The sequence below is a fragment of the Tamandua tetradactyla genome, chromosome 3 (assembly GCF_023851605.1).
Source record: "Tamandua tetradactyla isolate mTamTet1 chromosome 3, mTamTet1.pri, whole genome shotgun sequence".
NCBI lineage: Eukaryota > Metazoa > Chordata > Mammalia > Pilosa > Myrmecophagidae > Tamandua > Tamandua tetradactyla.
In genome coordinates, this window is record NC_135329.1 from 68,293,810 (window position 1) to 68,312,625 (window position 18,816).

The 18,816-nt window shown below is 35.2% G+C and overlaps 1 long non-coding RNA gene and 1 other non-coding gene across 4 annotated transcripts in view; both read left to right on the top strand.

Annotated features, from left to right (window-relative positions):
- The window catches only part of LOC143676129 (uncharacterized), a 91,125-nt gene that overhangs the window by 65,671 nt on the left and 6,638 nt on the right, over positions 1–18,816 (top strand). The window contains exons 1-2 of one of the 3 annotated variants that reach the window (XR_013171852.1): positions 16,361–16,455; positions 16,545–16,596. The exons of 1 other annotated variant lie outside the window; for it this stretch is intronic. This is a non-coding gene — a long non-coding RNA (uncharacterized LOC143676129). Of the gene's footprint in view, positions 1–16,360; positions 16,456–16,544; positions 16,597–18,816 lie in introns of those variants that run through there. One more of the 3 variants, XR_013171851.1, reaches the window with a different exon arrangement.
- Positions 14,284–14,355, top strand: TRNAA-AGC (transfer RNA alanine (anticodon AGC)). Its single transcript has one exon. It is a non-coding gene; the product is annotated as a tRNA-Ala (tRNA).

An 18,816-nucleotide genomic window follows, 5' to 3' on the forward strand; every position in this document is an offset into this window, starting at 1 on the left:
AGATCCCCTAGGGTGCCTTTTAGTACTGCCATGCCCTGTGATTAAAATCAATGAAAAACTGCAACAACCCAATCCAGGCAGGACTACCAATGGCTCTGAAACTTCAGGAATGAAGGTTTGGGTCACCCCAATAGGCAAAGAACCACAGCCGTCTGAAGTTCTTGCTCAAGAACATGGAATGGGTAGTGGAAGAAGGTAGTGATAAATATGAACATCGACCACGTGATCAGTTACAAAAATGAGGACTGTAAGGCTGTTTTGTTCATGTTTTACTATTTAAGTTGTAAGATATCAAGTTTAAGAATGAATGTTGCCCAAGAATTTGTGCCCTATTCTGGAGAGATTTGATGTGTTTCATTATATGCAGGGCAGTTGAGTATTGTTAGGTGAGGAAACAATGTGTTTTTTATTGTTTTTTTATTTAGAAAATAGGTATGGTTTAAAGTGATGTGTATAGCTGCGAAGTTGACAAGGGGTGGACTGTCATGGTCAGGTTCATGTGTCAACTTGGCCAAGTGGTGGTACCTGTTTGTCTGGTTGGGCAAGTGCTGGCCTGTCTGTTGCAATGAGAACATTTCACAGAATTAAATCATGATCATGTCAGCTGCATCCACAACTGATTCAATATGTAATCAGCCAAAGGGAGTGTCTTCTGCAATGAGTGATGCTTCATCTAATCACTGGAAGCCTTTTAAGGAGGACTCGGAAAAGACAGGCTCTCTTCCTGCTTCAGTTGGTGAACCTCTCCTGTGGAGTTCCTCCAGACCCTCAATCAGAATCGTTGGCTTCACAGCCTGCCCTGTGGATTTTGGACTCTGTGTTCCCATGGTCACGTGAGACACTTTTATAAATTTTATATTTGTGAGTGTTCCCTGTTGATTCTGTTTCTCTAGAGAATCCTAATATAGCAACCCAGTTTAAAAATGGATGAAAGGTATGTATAGACCCTTTTTCATAGAGAAAGTACAATTGGCTCAAAAGCATATGAAAAGATGTGACAGCTCCACTAACCCTTAGAGAAGTGTAAGTTAAAACCACAATGAGATTTCATCTCAAACCTATTAGAATGGTCACTAGAGAGAGAGAGAAAAAAAAAGAAAATCACAAATGCTGGAGAGGATATGGAAAAATAGGTACACTTATTCACTGTTGGTGATAATGTAGATTGTGTAGCCAATCTGTAAGACAGTTTGGCACTTTCTCAGGAAACTAAGTGCAGAGTTGCAGTATTAATTCCATTACTAGATATAATCTTGGAAGAACTGAAAGTGAATGGACATTTGCACACCAATGTTTATAGCAACATTATTCATGATTGCCAATATATAGAAATACCCCTAATGTCCATCAAGTGATGTGATATATGCATACAATGAAATAGTATGCAGCTGTGAGATGAAATGAAGTCATGAATGTATGCAACATATGAATGAAGTTGATGACATTATGTTAAGCAAAATAAGCCAGAAACAAAAGGACAAATACTGAACAGTCTCATTAAAGTGAACTATACTGAGCAAACTCTGAGAGTTAAATTTGAGAACACAGGTTATCAGGAGATAGAAAGAGGTTAGAGATTGAACAATTGATACATAAGGAATTTAATAAGATTAATTGTAAAGTTCAAAAATTGCACAATATTGGGTGATGGTAGTGCAATACTGTAAGTATAAAGAACAAAGTTGAATGTGAGTATAGTTGAAAGAGAAATACAATGGTCATTATGTCACCAGAAGGAAAGCTAGAGAATATAAACTGGGATTGTGTAATTTAATAAAACATACAGTGAACAATGACGATGGTTAATTGTACAAATACTTGAACGTTTTTACATGAAAAATAAAACATGAAAATGTAAGTAAACACCCAGCACTTACTTACAATCATTGAGTTAATTCTACCCAGTTATCACAGTACAACAATTAGGAATGCATATGGATTCACATATGGATGAATTTATTGAAGCATTTTGTAATATAATGCCAAATTGGAAACAAAATACATGTAGATAAGTACTTGAAAGCCTGTTCACACATAATAAAGATATGAAGAGCTCCTACAAATCGAGAACATGTGCTGTTCCAATAAAAATATATACAAAATATGGATATATGTGTATAATGTTATTCTAGTGATTTATAAATTTAGTGAAAGTCAAACCTAAATGAAAATGTTACTTTAAAATGCAGACTTCAACACTGGATATATTTTATGATTCTAATTCAAATATGGGCAATATTCATGTTATCACAATTTTCTCTATTTTATAATTCTTTTATAATGTATCTCTATTAATATTTCATTAAAAATAAAGTTTTCAGAATAATTTTGAAAACTATGTCTGAAAACAGACTTATTTGGTAAATAGATTTGGAAAGGGAAAAAAGCTATATTATAAAGTGCAAAGTTTTTTCCTCTTATTGTTTTTTTATTTGCAAATCAATAAAAAGGAAAAGAAAAATTCCAGAGATTAAGGTTATATTAAACAATTGTCTTTTGAGAGGCTTTTAACATATGCAGGCATTTAATAGTGGAATATAAAATGTTAGTATTTTTCTTCTGTATCCATGAGATTAATCCACACAAGTAAAAATCCTGAGGGTTTATTACTCAACAAATATAAACCTAGAGCTCAAATATCAAGGAAAATAATCTCACTTGTACTGAAATTCTCAGAAATAAGATAAAAGAACAAAATTTTGTATTTTGCCGTGTCTCTACTAGAAACATTTAAATAGGCCGTTCGTTACACTCCAGAAGTTTCTTAATGAGCATGCGTGAGTCATCAGTGCAGTCCAACAGTGCACAGTAAATGCCAGAAATATTTGCGACTACCAAATTCACATACCTAATTCCCTGGTTTCTGAAATAATCCTTCTATTTATAACATGCACAGTTACACAATTAAATAGGAAAAAAGAAATAAAATATGAGGCTTTTAAAATGAGATTTAAGTATATGTAAATATCACATGTGCTAATCAGAAGTATTATTTTCATTCTAAAATTCTCACTTAATCTACTTTAATTTGCTACAGAGTACATAATCATTAAACCATATTAAGATGAGTCATAAGACTCTCCAGGCTAATGGAGATTTTAGAGACAGTATTTCAGAAATGGAAAAAGCACTCAGAAAATGGAAGGAAGAGAGCACTATTATTACACTAAGATTAATCCTTGTATTTTAAGCCCTTCTGAAACCCACAAAAAAATCATGTTCTTGTATCTAGTGAAATGATGTGCATGTTTTAATGAGGTATTCGATATACATTTTAAATAATGTACGTTTTCCTTGAAATGGCTAAGCACTAGTTATAAAACTTTTTATTGTGAAAGAAATAAAAAATATTCCTGAAAATTGTATTTATCAAAAGTTGTATTTATCCCTTCCATTTTTACAGTGAATATGAGGTGAATTCAATATTATGTATATAATCTTCTCTTTTAAAAAGCGAAAAATAATAAAAATTAAAAATCCTATGAAAAGCACAAAATCCCCACTGAATGTAGATACAGTTCTGAGAAGAGGACACTGGAATAATTCCTGTAATTGAATGTGCTGTTTCCAGAATACACATTTTAGATATCAAATGTATTCCTTGAATGTAGGCATGGAGGTGGAGGGAGGAAAAGCTGGGGAACACATGCCATTAATATTCATTAAGAGGTTTTTATCTTCAGATGGATGGGAGTTTTATAAAAGCAGGTCACGGCATGTTACTTTTTCACATGAGCACTAAGGAGCACACTCGAGGGTGAGTATCTGCCCACGATAGATGATCATTAGGTGCTAAGTTCTTAAGAGTCCTGAACACCATTACAAGGAAAGGAAGTACAGTTAAGGGAGCTCCAGAAAGCTGATTTATAGGGATGTGTTCTGCTTTACTATTTGGTTACCTCAACTTAACATGGTAATTCTAATGGACTCTGGTTGCATGTTATTTGTTCCATGAACATTCTTTGGGGCAGAGTTGTACTAGGAAAAGCTGTGGACAGGAATGGTACATCAAAGTGTTTGGGATGTGGAATACTTTTAGTAAGCCATTAAAAAAAAAGTGTTTTCTTTAATCAAGGCATAATGTGATTACACTGGTAGTTTACATTGGCTGTTCTGCTATCATTAAGAATGGAGAAACAAAGAAAAAAGATAAAGGGATGAAGATTACTTTAATAATCTAGGTTGACTTTGAGCAACTCCCTGACCCAACATTGAGGCTATGGGAATTGAAAAAAGAAGATGTCAGAAATAATTCTGAGAAGGAATCACTAAGATGGATAATTGGGTTTAAAGGATAATGTGAGAGACTTCAGTAGTTATTTGGTTCTTTAGCATGGGTGAAAGAATTAATACTTATAACATCACTGAAGAAAATGATATAGGTAAAACTTCCAGTTTTGTGCATAATAATAGTAATTTACATTTATGGGGAGTTTACTCTATGCAATTACTTTTCTAAGCTTGCTATAAATATTAAATAATATAATAAAGCCATTCTATGATGTAATTACTATTATTTCAAATACATCAATGTAGAAATTCAACAAAAAGAGAGCTATTCACCCAAAATCAGAAGTTAGTAAGTGGCAGTGCATGGATAGGAACCCATGCCATCCATGGTGGCTTAGAGCTCTGTACCCCAGAAAAAGAATGTTCTTAAACTTAATCCATTCCTGTAGGTGTTAATCTTACAAATAGGACCTTTTGACGAGATTGCTTCAGTTAAGGTGTGGCCTGGCTGAATCCAGATAGGTCTTAATCCTATTATTGAAGGTTTTATAGGGAAGGCCACAAAGAGAGAGAAAGCAGATGTGAGCAGCCAGAGCTGAACAGCAGTAGAACCCAGCAAAAAAAGAGGAAATTAGGAGAAGCCACTGTGTGCATTGTTATGTGACAAAAAAAAAAAAAAAAAAACAAAAACGAAGGACCAAGAATCACCAGCAGTCAGCCCCAGAATGCCACAGTCTTCTGGGAAAAAGCATCACTTTGATGATGCTTTGATTTTTAACATCTCCTAGCCTCAAAACCATGAGCCAATGGCATCTCATTGTTTAAGCCAACATATTGCATGGTAGTTTCTTTAACAACACAAAAATTAAAAGTTTTAGCTACAAAAGAGTGGGACAATGCTATTGAAAGTACCAAAATAAAAAATGTGCAAATAGCTTCAGAATCGGATAATGGATACAAGCTGGCAGAATTGCAAGGTGTTTGACATAAAAATCTGAGGTGGGTTTGAAGAGACTGTTGATAGTAATATGGATGCTAAAGATAGTTTCAATGAGGCTTTAGAAGGAAGCAATGAATATGCTATTGGAAACTGCAGAAAGGTGATCCTTGTTTTAAAGTCAGGTATAAGGCAGAACTTGAAATTAATGAACTTGGATAATTAGCTGAAGGCATTTCCATGCTAAATGTAGAAAGTGCAAACTGATTCCTCCTTGCAACTTACAATAAAATGCAACTTATAATAAAATGCTTCTGAGCCTACCCAGAATTTTATTCAGACTACAGCCAGAAGCAACTACTACTTGATAATAAAGGAACACTAACCCACCCATCCTATGAGGCCAGCATCATCAGCATCATAATAACAATGCCAGATATATATATTATGAGAAAATAAAATTACAGACCAATTTCTCTAATGCATATAGATGCAAAAATAATCAACAGAATACTTGCAAACTGAATTAAACAGCATATTAAAAGAAGTATATACCATGATGAAGTGGGTTTTGTCCCACATGTGCAAGAGTGGTTCAGTGTAAGAAAATACATTAATCACATTAAGAAATTGAAGGGACAAAAACATTACATTATCATCTCCACTGAAACAGAAAAAGCATGTGCAAAATCCAGCATCCTTTCTTGAAAAAAAAAAATAGATTATTATGAATAGAAGGAGACTTCCTCAACATGAGAAAGAACATATATGGAAAACTCATAGCTAACTTCACACTCTATGGTAAGAAACTGAGAGTTTTTCCTCTAAGATCTGGAACAAGAAAAGAGTGGCAACTGCTACCACTGTTACTCAACATTGTACCGGAAGTTCTAGCCTGAGCAATTAAATAAGAAAAACAAATAAAAGGCATTCAAATTGGAAAGAAGAAGTAAAATTGTCACAATTTTCAGATTATATGATCCTATATAGAGAAAGTCTTAAAAACTACATCAAAGTTACTAGACCTGATAAACAAATTCCGTAAGGAGGAAGGTTATAAACCGACATGCAAAAAAAAATAGTTTCTCTATACCCTTGTAATGAGCAATTTGAAGAGGAAATCAAGAAAATAATTGCATTTTCAAGAGCAACTAAAATAATCAAATATCTAGGAATACATTTAACCAAATATGTAAAGGGCCTGTACACAGAAAACCTGTAAACAAATCCCTGAGGACGTCATGTTGAGTGTAACAAATCAGATGCAAAATAACAAATATTGCATGATCTCACTGATTTAAACCAATCATAATGAAAGCAAATTCATGGAGTTTAAACAGGTATCTGATTCCAAAGGACTTCATGCAATTTAATATCCTGTTCTACCATACAGGAACATATGTGCTTATCCTAAATCACTTATATGGAAGAAGAAAAGCATATTGGGTACCTATCAGACTGATACATATTGCTTTATCTTTCAGTTCAATTATACTTATAACTTTATCTGAATACCCAAAAGTAAAAGTCCCAATAGGCACCTAAGTATATTATTTGTGTTGTTGCTTTATATAATGTTAAATGATCACATCTTGTTAAATTAAAACCTGCTCTAAAGCATTGAATGCCGGTGTATGAAAGGGCACTGAATGCTTTATCAGTAGGAACTTTATAATTCCAGGTGGCTGACTAACCACAGCACCATAATGTTGCTGACTTGGAGATGTGAAGAATTCCACCATTGAAACTGCTGCTCTGGTCTCTGTGACTGCCATCTTTGGTGTGCCAGCAGACACATCACTCTCCACAAAATTTTGAGTCATGAGAATGCTGACTTAGCAGCCTTCCCATTTTAGTACTACAATAGATCTAATTGGTCATGCCTAAACAAACCATTAACCAAAATATAATTATTTTTTGCAAGGCCAGGCCATGATCGAGATGCCAGTGACACGCTTCAGGGGCTGTCCTCCCAGAGAAGTTTGTAACAGCTACCAAGAATTAGCAGAAATGTCACTCAGGAAACATTTAAAAGATTGAAGCAATGGCATGTGCCAAATCAAGAAAAAGGCAACTCAACAGCAGTAAGATTTTGTGGCTCCCTGGCTGGACCTTCCCCACCTCATTACTGGCTCTGCTCACAGCTGGCCTGCACTCTTACTGCAGTTTCCTGGTGCTGGTTCTGAAGGGCGTAAAGTAACTTTGTACTTGATTGTACTATGTATATCTGGTTTATTTGGTCTGGTGGCAGCCTGAGGGAATTGAACCAAGACATTTGTCACAGGCTTGTTATTTTAGTTTGCTAAAGCTGATGATATGAAATCTATCAGAAATGGACTGGCTTTTAACAGTGGGATTTATTAGCTTACAAATGTACATTTCTAAGTCACTGAAATTGTCCAAATTAATTCATCAACAGAACAATACCTTCACCCTCAAGACTGACTAGTGGCAATCCTCAGCTCCCCTGTCACTGGTTTATATTAGGTTTATATTATAAATCATTTATAATATAAGCTAGTGGTTTGTAATATAAACCATTAGTCCACGGTTTATAGTAGGGTTCACTGTTTGCTTTGCTATATTTGTTTAATTTCACCTTCTTTGTGTGTGTGTGTGTGTGTGTGTTACCTTTTGGCATGCAAAGAAATCTCTTCCATTACACTAGTTGAATAAAAGTGTAAAGAACAGCTGCTAAATTCCAGACATAACACATGAAAATACTGAAATGTCAACATTTCAAGAAAAGATTGCAAAGCATACAATGAAAGAGGAAGTGATGGCTCAGCCAAAAAGATTAAAGTATCAAAATCTATCAGTGAGGAGATCAGACCTGCACTTAGCAGAGAAAGAGTTTTAAAAAATGCTTATACATATGCACAAAAGACTATAAGAAACATGGACAAAGAACTAAAGGAACTCATAAAAATATTAGTTGAACACAAATCATTAGAGATATGTAAAATATGAAAAGAAACCAAACAGAGTTGAAGACCACAGTAATAGAAATTAAATTTTCCATAAAGGTATTCTGCAGCAGATTGGAGCTGGCAAAAGACAAAATCAGTGAATTTGAAAATAACACAATTGAAATCATGTGGTCAGAGGAGCAGAAAAAAAAGAACAAATGAACAAATGTGGGCAGAGTCTAATGAATCTGTGGGATATCATCAAGCAAACCAATATATGCATTGTGGGGGTCCCAGAAGGAGAAAAAAGAGAGTACCAGAGAGAATATCTAAATAAGAATTGGCTGAACATTTCCTGAATTTAATGAAACACTTGAGTATACACTTTGAAGAAGCTAAAAATTCCAATCAATATGAACTCAAATAGACCTATACCAAAGCATATTATAGTCAAACTCTACAATGCCAAAAATAAAGAGAGAATTCTGAGAGCTGCAAGAGAGAGACATGTCACGTATAAAGGAGCTTCAATAAGATTAACTGCTGATTTCCCATTGAAAACCATACAGGAAAAAGGCAGTGGAATAACATTTAAGGTGTTTAAAGCAAAAAACTCCTAACCAAGAATTCTGTATTCAGCAAAATAGTCTCAGAAAAATGAGAGATATCATGACATTCCCATATAAACAAAAGCTGAAGGAGTTCATCACCACCAAACCAACCTAAGAAATACTAAAGGGAGTTCTGCATGTTGGGACACAAGGAATATAGATAATAGTTTGACACCACAACAAGAAATAGAGATCTTTTCTAAGGGTAACAGCATAAGTAAATATAAATACCAGCAATGTTGTAATTTTGCTTTATAACTCCACATTTTACTTCCTACAGATCTAAAAGGCAAACACATAAAAATGTAATAATTATTCAGTGGTTTGGGATTTATAATATAGAAACATGTAATTTGTTAAAAGAACTACATAAAGTTTGGGGACTAAGGAACATAGTCTGTATAGATTATTGAAATTCAGTTGGTCCCAAAGCAAAAGAGATTGCTATTGATTTAGAATGTCAAACTTAAGCCTCATGGTAACCACAACAAAAAATATGAGAATATGCAAGTTCATAGAGACAGAAGTTAGAGTACAGGTTGCCAAGGGTGAGAAGCAGGGTAAATAGGGAATTAATGTATAATGGGTGTGCATCTTCTTTTTAGGACGATGGAAAGTTTTAGTAATGAGAGGTGGTGAGGGTAACTCAACATTTTGAATAGCTAATCACATTGAATGTTGTGTTTGGGAGTGGCCGAGTTGGGAAAGTTTCTGTCATAAATGTTTCCACAATTTAAAAAATGAAAAAGCATCTAAAGAGATAATGACAATGAAATGTAGTATGTGATCTTAGACAGAAGCTAAATAAGGAAGGATAAAAGGCTCAAAACTATATTATTTGTGGCACTGGAAAAAGATGGAATATCTTTAAGTTTTATATCAATGTTCAATTTCCTGGGCTTGATAACTTCAGTTAAAATGGTTATGTAAGTGAATTTCCTTGTTCTCTGGAAATGTTCATGGCAGTAGGAAGTTTTCAAGGAACATGATGGATGCAATGTACACTCAAATGTTCAGCAAATGGATTTTAATTAGGAAGAAAATACACTTTTTTTTTTGCAGTGCAGCAATGAAATTGTTTATGCAGCAAAGAAGCATCATAGGTAGACATTCATTATATTCAATATATCCTGCTGAATGATTGCATTCTAGCCAGGCTCTACCACTGCTATCCAATGTGACCATAAGGAGAATTCATTTCATTCTCTGTGATTTTACATTTTTTATAAAGAAAAAAATAATCTCTAAGTGCTTTTTCATTTTACATTTCTATAAAATTTAGGATAATAAAAAAGTTAGAAATAAATTTTAAATAAGTTCTAGATTACTGCTATCTAATAGAAATTTCAGTGATGATGGAAATATTCACTATCTAGACTTCCAATATGGTAAACACTAGCTATCTGCCTCTTGAACACTTGAAAGGTCCCTAGTATGATGGAGAACATGATTTTTAAATTTCACTTAAATTGAAGTAATTTAAATTTCAGTAGCCACGTGTTATTTGTGGATCCTGAATAATAATATATTGGCCAGTATAATACAGATGGGAGTGATTTTATGAGTTGTTGAAACCTAACAGTGTATGGATATCATGATCTTCAAGGTCTTTTTCAGGTATGCAGGAGTCATTTCTTAGGAGGAGAAAAGGGTCAATAGACAAACAGGAAACCTAAGTTTTAGTTTCTGCTCTTCCTTTAACCTACCATTGGACATCAGCAAGCCATTTTGCCTCACTGGTTGATAATTACCTCATTAAAATAAAAAAGGCAGTGATGTCCATGAAAATGGTGGGATATGGAAATCCACAAGCTGATTACTCCAAAATAGCCAAAAGCACATGGGCAAAAACTGTCAGAATTCATGTTTTCATAAATCTGGAAACTAATCAAACTTGATCCAAACAGAGCAAAAGTTAAGAAAGAAATCAAGAGAATCTCGGTGAGAGTTGGGATGTGTAACTTACTTCCATCCCATCCTCTTCTCTACAGCACAGTGTTAGCTTTTAAGTAGTATCCACATTCCCAGTATGAGTAACCAGTACCAGAGGAAGGTGAATTGACCTTATTCCTAATGAATTGAAAGTATTTATGTTGAACTTTCTTGGGGGTCCCCTAATAATTGACTCACAGGGCTTTCTTTTATCTCACTTAACTGAAAACTTCCAGGTCTGAGGCAGCTACCCAGAGTATGTTTATCAAAGTATTTGAAATAAAATGTGTTAGTAGCTTCTACCTGGAGCAAGGGATAAATTGATGGCAGACAATAGACTAGCCAAAAAGCTTGGGAGGGAAGGCTGGGGAATTAGATAATTCCTTATGAGTAATTACATTAATGTAAAAGGATTAAACTCTTCAATTAAAAGGCATATATTTACAGAATGGACTTAAATAATGATTCAACTCCATGTTGCCTGCAAGAGATTCACTTCATTTACCAAAATACAAATTAGAATTTGAATATGAATATGAAAGGATTGTACAAAAAAACTCCGTGCAAACCATAACCAAAAGAGAGATGAAGTAGCTGTTGTAATATCATAAAAAATAGACTTTAAGACAAAAATTGCTACAAAAACAAAGATATTATATGATGATAATTCATCAAGTTTATATAGCACTTATAAAAATATATGCTCCTAACAAAAGAGCCCCAAGATATATGAAGCAAAAACTGATGTGATTTTGGGAATAAGGCTTTGAAAAGTTCCAAAGTGTTCCTGGACATCTGGAGGACTGAGGCCATTCTCAGAACAGAGTTCACCTCGGACTGACCATCAGGCTCTGCACAAGCAAAAAATGAAGAATAAGACAGAAATGTGTCTGTCTGAGAGTTGAAAGTGTGGCCCTAACCAGAGTTTTGAGAGATATTTTTCCTTCTAGGAGTTTTAGGAAAGTGTGTCAAATCATGAGTTTGAACAAAAATCAATGGCACATACTCTGCAAAATTAGTTCAGAAAAATTACTAAACCAGAAAACAACAAAGAGAATAAGCAACTTTTCCCCATAACATATCACCACATTAACAAGAATCCTGTGCAATACTAGAGGATTAGAGATGAAAAGAACTGCAAGGCTCAGGCTGTATTTAAGAAGGAGTCTACAGGGAAATCTGGCAAAACAGGGAGTTGTCAATAGGGGAGATATAAACAGGCAACTAGAGGAAATTTGAGTCTCTGACAAATGCAGCAGTAGCAAACATTAAACACAACCTAACTCCTATCCAGATAAGCATAAACCTGACATTAAAGGCCTATATACCTGAGTATCTTTGACCCAATACATCATGCTTGGCATTCAACAAAAAATTATAAGCTGTGCTAAAAATTAAAACAAAACAAAACAAAACAAACAGCATGAAGAATCAAAGTAAGCATGAGAACCAAACTCAAACATAGCAGGTGTTGGAATTATCAGAAAGGAATTTAAAATGTCTAAGACTTACATGCTAAGGCGTCTTATGGAAAAATTGGACAATATGCAAGAATGAATGGATAATGTAAACAGATTATTGAAGTTCCATTCACTTCCTAGCTTGTTGAATGCTTTTATCATTAAAGGGTGTTGTATTTTATCAAATGTTTTCTTTTGGCTTAAATGGAAATAACCATAGAATTTTTTTTCTTTATTCTATTAATATAGTGTATGTTCAGATTTGAAATGATGTATGTACCCTAGAAAATCCATGTTTTAATGCTAATCCCATTTTGTAAAAGCAGCCATTTCTTCTAATCCCTACTCAGTATTGTATGTTTGAAACTGTAATTAGATCATCTCCCTGGAGATGTGATTTAATCAAGAGTGGTTGTTAAACTACATTAGGTTGAGGTGTGTCTCCACCCATTTGGGTGGACCTTGATAAGTTTCTGGAGTCCTATAATAGAGAAAACATTTTGGAGAATGAGAGAGTTTCAGAGAGAGCAGAGCAGAATGGCATAGCCATGAAAAGCAGAGAGCCCACTTGCCAGCGACCTTTGGAGATAAAGAAGGAAAATGCCTCCCGGGGAGCTTCCTGAAACAGGAAGCCAGGAGAGAAAGCTAGCAGATGACACCGTGTTCACCATGTGCCCTTCCAGCTGAGAGAGAAGCCCTGACTGTGTTCGCCATGTGCCCTTCCACTGGAAAAACCCTGAACTTCATTGGCCTTCTTGAACCTGGATACCTTTGATTGGACATTTCTACAGACTTGTTTTAATTGGACATGTTCTCAGCCTTAGAACTGTAAACTTGCAACTTATTAAATTCCCCTTTTTTAAAGGCTTTCTGATTCTGGTATATTGCATTTGACAGTTAGCAAACTAAAACACTGTACAAGATTGATTTTTCATATCCTGAGTCACCTTTGCATCTGGGAATCTCACTTAGTCATGCTGTACGATTCCTTAAATATGGTGCTGGAGTTGGTTTACTGGTAGTATTTTCTATTAAGAATTTTTGCATCTATATTCTTAAAGGGATAAAGGTCTGTAGTTTTCTTTATTTCTGATATCTTTGCCTGACTTTACTATCAAGCTAATACTGGTCTCATATAATAAATTAGGAATTTTTTCTGCCCTTGCGTTTATTGGAAGAGTTTCAGAATTTTTGGTGTTATTTCTTCTTTAAACATCTGTTAGAATATACTAGTAAAGCCATTTGGTCCAGGGATTTTCTTTGTTGAAGGTTTTCTGATTACCAATTTAGTCTCTACTTGTTACAGGTTTTCTGTCTTTTTCAGTCAGTTTTGGTAATTTTTGCTTTTAAGAATGTGTCCAATTACTCATCTAAAATTTCATGTACCTTTATTAACTCATTATTACATATTTTCATCCCAAACCTCTCTCTTCAGCCTAATACATACATATCTGGTGTCTAAGATACACCTCAATATATCTTGCCAAATCCTGCTTTATAGTTTTCCATCTATCTTCACACATATTCTTAGTTTGTGATATCTTGATACATTTATCCATGTTAGAAACCTGAGAATAATACTACACATTATAATCACATTAACATTCAGTGATTATAACCTTTAACGGTTGTTGAATCTGCAATATTTAAACAATCCAATCCAACGTCTCCTTTCGCATTAACACTGATCTAAGGGCCATCTTCATCATTCCTATGCCAGACAATTTAAATAATCTTTTAAAGTGCCCCCTTCCACTCAGACTTACACAATGGAATTCCATTTTAGCACAGATAGCAGAGAGCAATATGAAAATGAGATTCTGATTGAGTATTTTCCTGCATAAAATCTAGCAGTAGCTACAGGTAAAATTTACATTCCAAGATATGAGATTTAAACTTTAATTACTGTATGTCCCCCACCAGTCTCAGGTCAATTCTGTCTTTTCCTCTATGCTTTATCATTTCCAAATACTAGAATTCACTCTCATGATCTTGCTGTGTTATGAGTATTTTATGGCTTGGCTTATGATGTTGACACTACCTAAAATATTCTTCCTTCTCCCTTTAATTTAATTAATTGCTTTATTGTCTGAGTTGAGGGGACACACGACTTGGGCGGCCTGGCCTGGGGTGAGGGACATGGGGGCCTGAGGCGAGGGAATGCAGGGCGGGCGTGAAGTTGAGGGTCGTGGGGGTCTGAGGCAGAGGATGTAGCTCAGTGGTAGAGCACATGCTTAGCACGTATGAAGCCCCGGGTTCGATCCCTGGCATCTCCACGGCTGGCCCTCCACTTTATTTCCTTCCTTTTAAAAAGCCATTCCAACATATTTGGTATTTGCGAACTGCAGCAGCACCCCACTCTCGGTACCAAAATCTGTTCTAGTTTGCTAGCTGCCGGAATGCAATATACCAAAATGGAATGGCTTTTAAAAGGGGGAATTTAATAAGTTGCTAGTTTACAGTTCTAAGGCTGAGAAAATGCCCCAATTAAAACAAGTCTATAGAAATGTCCAATCAAAAGCATCCAGGGAAAGATACCTTGGTTCAAGAAGGCCAATGAAGTTCAGGGTTTCTCTCTCATTTGAGAAGGCACATGGTGAACACAGTCACAGTTTCTCTCTCGGCTGGAAAGGCACATGGTGAGCAAGGCATCATCTGCTACTTTCTCTCCTGGCTTCCTGTTTCATGAAGCTCCCTGGGAGGCATTTTCCTTCTTCATCTCCAAAGGTCGCAGGCTGGTGGACTCTCTGCTTCGTAATGTTGCTCTCTCTGAATCTCTCATTCTCCAAAATATTTCCTCTTTTATAGGACTCCAATAAACCAATCAAGACCCACCCAAATGGGTGGAGACCTGTTGTCCTCTAATCCAGTTTAACAACCACTCTTGACTAAATCACATCATGCAAGGAGATTATCTGATTACAGTTTCGAACATACAGTATTGAATAGAGATTATTCTATCTTTATGAAATGATATTTATATTAAAACATGGCTTTTCTTAGGGGGCATACATCCTTTCAAACCAGCACACCCTTTAAGAAGCAACTCAGGCATCACCTCTTGAGATTCCTCTCCTATAATTATCTTACAGGACAAATGAGGAAGCCTATTGGTGAGAAAGCACCCTATATATAAATAAATATTGCCTATTAACAGTGCTATCAGATCCTTGCCATATTGGTTTAAAATTATATATTGCATTAATATCCCAGGATCTCCTCAGAGACAAATATTATAACCTATTAATATTGTATTCTCAGAAGTCAATATAATTTGAGGGCATATTAGAGCTTGGTAAATACTTATTAAGCCAATGATAATATGTTCTCCACATTCTGATTAGAAATCATGAATTTTGTCAAAAAAAAGCACAGGGTTCGGAAATTTATGAAAATTCTATGTGCCAGCCTTTGTAAAACCTTAAATTGTTTCTTGATATATTATCCTTATGACATACAATGGAATTTGATTATTAAGTATTTACTTTTTTTTTACTCTTTTTACTTGTATTCTTGTTGTCATTGCCATTTTTGTAATACCTTTAATGGGCTCTGGCATCATGGTTATACTGACCTCAAAAACCCTTGCAAATCTAAGAGCATGCATGGAAATGCATTTCTTTTAGGCTTAAATATTTTTACATCTAAGCATGTGTGGACCCGTGTGCTTATGTGTGTTTATTTGGGGTACGTATGCATTTATATATATACATATACAGGTGTTCGTGCATACGGGTAGTGCTTTATTTAAGAGTGGGTGCATGTCTTTGCCATGGGTGTACTGGTCTACCTTCCTCTACCTGTGTTATGCTTCCACTATGGGAGAATTCAATATTATGTGTGCTCACCGTGTGGGGTGGTGGGGCCCAACTTGTGACTACGTACGTGCATTATACAGGCTTGCAGAGTGTGTGCAGTTTCATGTGTTTTTAAACTTTAAGTTCAGGTTCTCCACTCACCTCCTGGAGTGAAAATTAATTGTCCACCTGAGGGGGAAATAATTCAAAATGTAAAACTGCCCTTGTTGAATATAAACTATCTTCTTCTCTTACTCATTTGCTTTTGCATCTCTTATTTTTCTATGCTTTATAACCTGAAGAATTCTTGCTTCAGTTTCCACCCAGGAATTCTATGAAAAATTCATCCCCCTCTATTGCAAAGAATAAATTCCAGCAATGATTTTGCTAGGCAGGAGGTGGCAGCTATGTCCTGATGTGCACTTATCCAAGAATAATCTCTAAATACAAGCTTTCCCAAGCATTGCAATATATTTTTTTTGTAGATCCCATATTTCCAGCAGGGAAGCAAGAATTTCTTCATTCAATAAGGCAAATGATTTCTTATCTCCAAATTCCCGCTTCTTAAGCTGTGCATAGGTATTTACAAATTTAAAATCATTTTCACAAATTATCTTATTTGATCTTGGGTGACCTTGGGAAAGTCATTTCAATTCTCTGTTTTTTAGTTCAATGGCAAAATGATGATGCGATCTACTCTCATAACTGGCAATACATGCTGTAAGTATGTAAAGATAATAAATATTCAGTACCTGTAAACTGTAAGATGAATAAAAACGTGTGAACCTATGAATGGTTATTATTATCATTATTATTATGATCCCTCCTAATAATTTCTATTATGAAATAAAAAAAATCACAAGGTATCTGATTCCTAGACTCAGAAACCAATTTTGTATTACTTATTGATAGACTTAGAAAACAAAACAGACTGTTGTTTTTCCTTATAAAAAGATGGGCAACACCAAGAAAATATTTTTATCTATTATAGTCAAATAGTGAATTTTATTATTAAGTAATGTTAGCAAGTGCATGGATGTATGATATCCTCATATACTATTGATAGTGCTGGTATATACTGTTTTGAAAAGTGTTTGGCTCTAGCTATCAAAATTTATATTCCACCTAATGGAGGGAAAGAAATCCCAGATGTAAACACACATGTTTGTTTTCATACCCATATATGCTCATATTTATACAAGGCTGACAATTAATACAAATATTATAATGTACATAGTAGAAGCCAATTGCATTGTTTGTAAACACATTCATATAATGCAAGTATAAATGACTGATGCATAGATGTTAAATATTTCATAGCTAATCATTGAGAACCACCTCAAAATCCATCTGTAAGTGCAAAGGTAGTTCAGTGGTCGAATTCCGGTCTGCCATGCGGGAAACCCGGGTTCGATTCCTGGCCCGTGCACTTCCCAAAAACAAGCAAACAAACAAAAAAACAAACAGAAATTTTTTTTTTTTTTTTGTATGTAAGTGTATTTACATTTTTAAAAGGCAAAAATGAGAGCATTAAGACCTGTGGAGGCTATTCCAATACACTGCTGACTAAAAGGAACTGAGTGACCCAGAGGTTAGAAATGAATATCTAATAACCATCATCGCATTCTTGCTCATTCAATGGTCCCCCGTGGAATCCTCTGGCTGGCAACCATTTCCCTCTTGTCTTTCTTTAGAGCTTATTATGGGATTTTAATAGCCCTAATATCCTTACTTGGCTGTGGCTTTCTCCTAACTTAAGTGGTCTTGTCTGGAGGCAGTCCTGAAAGAAGTGAAGGAAGCAGTGGGATGAATTTTACATCTAAGCATGTGTGGACATGTGGATAAGCAAGGTTTCCCACTACTGCTCCTTCCCTGGTTTGGACTTGAATGTGAGCTGGCCCCAGTCCCAGGGGATCTGGAGTAAATCCCTGAAGGTCTGTCCTCACTCTTTGCGGGGGAGTCCCCGGCGGGATGCAGGTGTATTTACAAGGTTCAAATAAAACCTTTTGGGCAAGTGAAATGGTGCCCATGAAATGGAGTCAGAAATGATGATTTTCCAGTCTTGACTGTCACTTACTATCTGCGTGAACTTAAATCACTGGCCACTAAACTGTGGTTTTGTTCTATGAAATAACATGTGTAAAGTAGATAATGGGGAGCGTGCAACATTGCAACTTCTCAATAAATGCCAACTACTAATAAAATGAGAAAATAAACAGAGTTTCTCATTCCCCTACTCTCCCGTACCTACAGATAAAGTTGCAAATGCTTCAGGGTCACTTACAATCATCCCCAACCAAACTGAGATTAGCTTTCTAGATGCAGCTGTCCCAGCTCCAGTTAAAGAGACACTTTAACTGCCTCTCCTGGTCATTCAGCCCTGGAATATTGCTTTGTGCCCATTGACAAGAAGACCACGTTTGAAATCCACTTGGCTGTTTCCTTCTCATTCGCCACATCCTTGTTCAGATGTCGTCGCATTCAGAATCATGCCTAACCCCAAAATCCCACACACCAGGTAAAACCAGTAGCTTCTCTTCTGGGTTCTCAGAGCAGTACGTACCAACATCATTATCAATATACTTATTATGTATTAGCTTTTCTAAAGGGAATCTTTCTTTGCTTCAATAGCTATTTCTTTTTCATGGTATCTAAAGAAGGGACTGATAAAAAGTAGTTCTACAATAATAAATCAACGAAAAATATTTTTGCGTATTAAATTTTCTCAAAAGGCAAATTCGTATCTAAATTTAAAAAATCTCAAACAACATTAATATGTCTATTAGCATGTGTTTTTTAAAATAATTTTCTTGCTGATAAGCTATGTCAAAATATATACTAAGACCCTATGTCTCTCCTTTTCAGTATACTATAATATTCATTAAATATGGGAGAACAAAATTCACTCTTAAAGTACATATTTGCAAGTTCTTTGGAAAT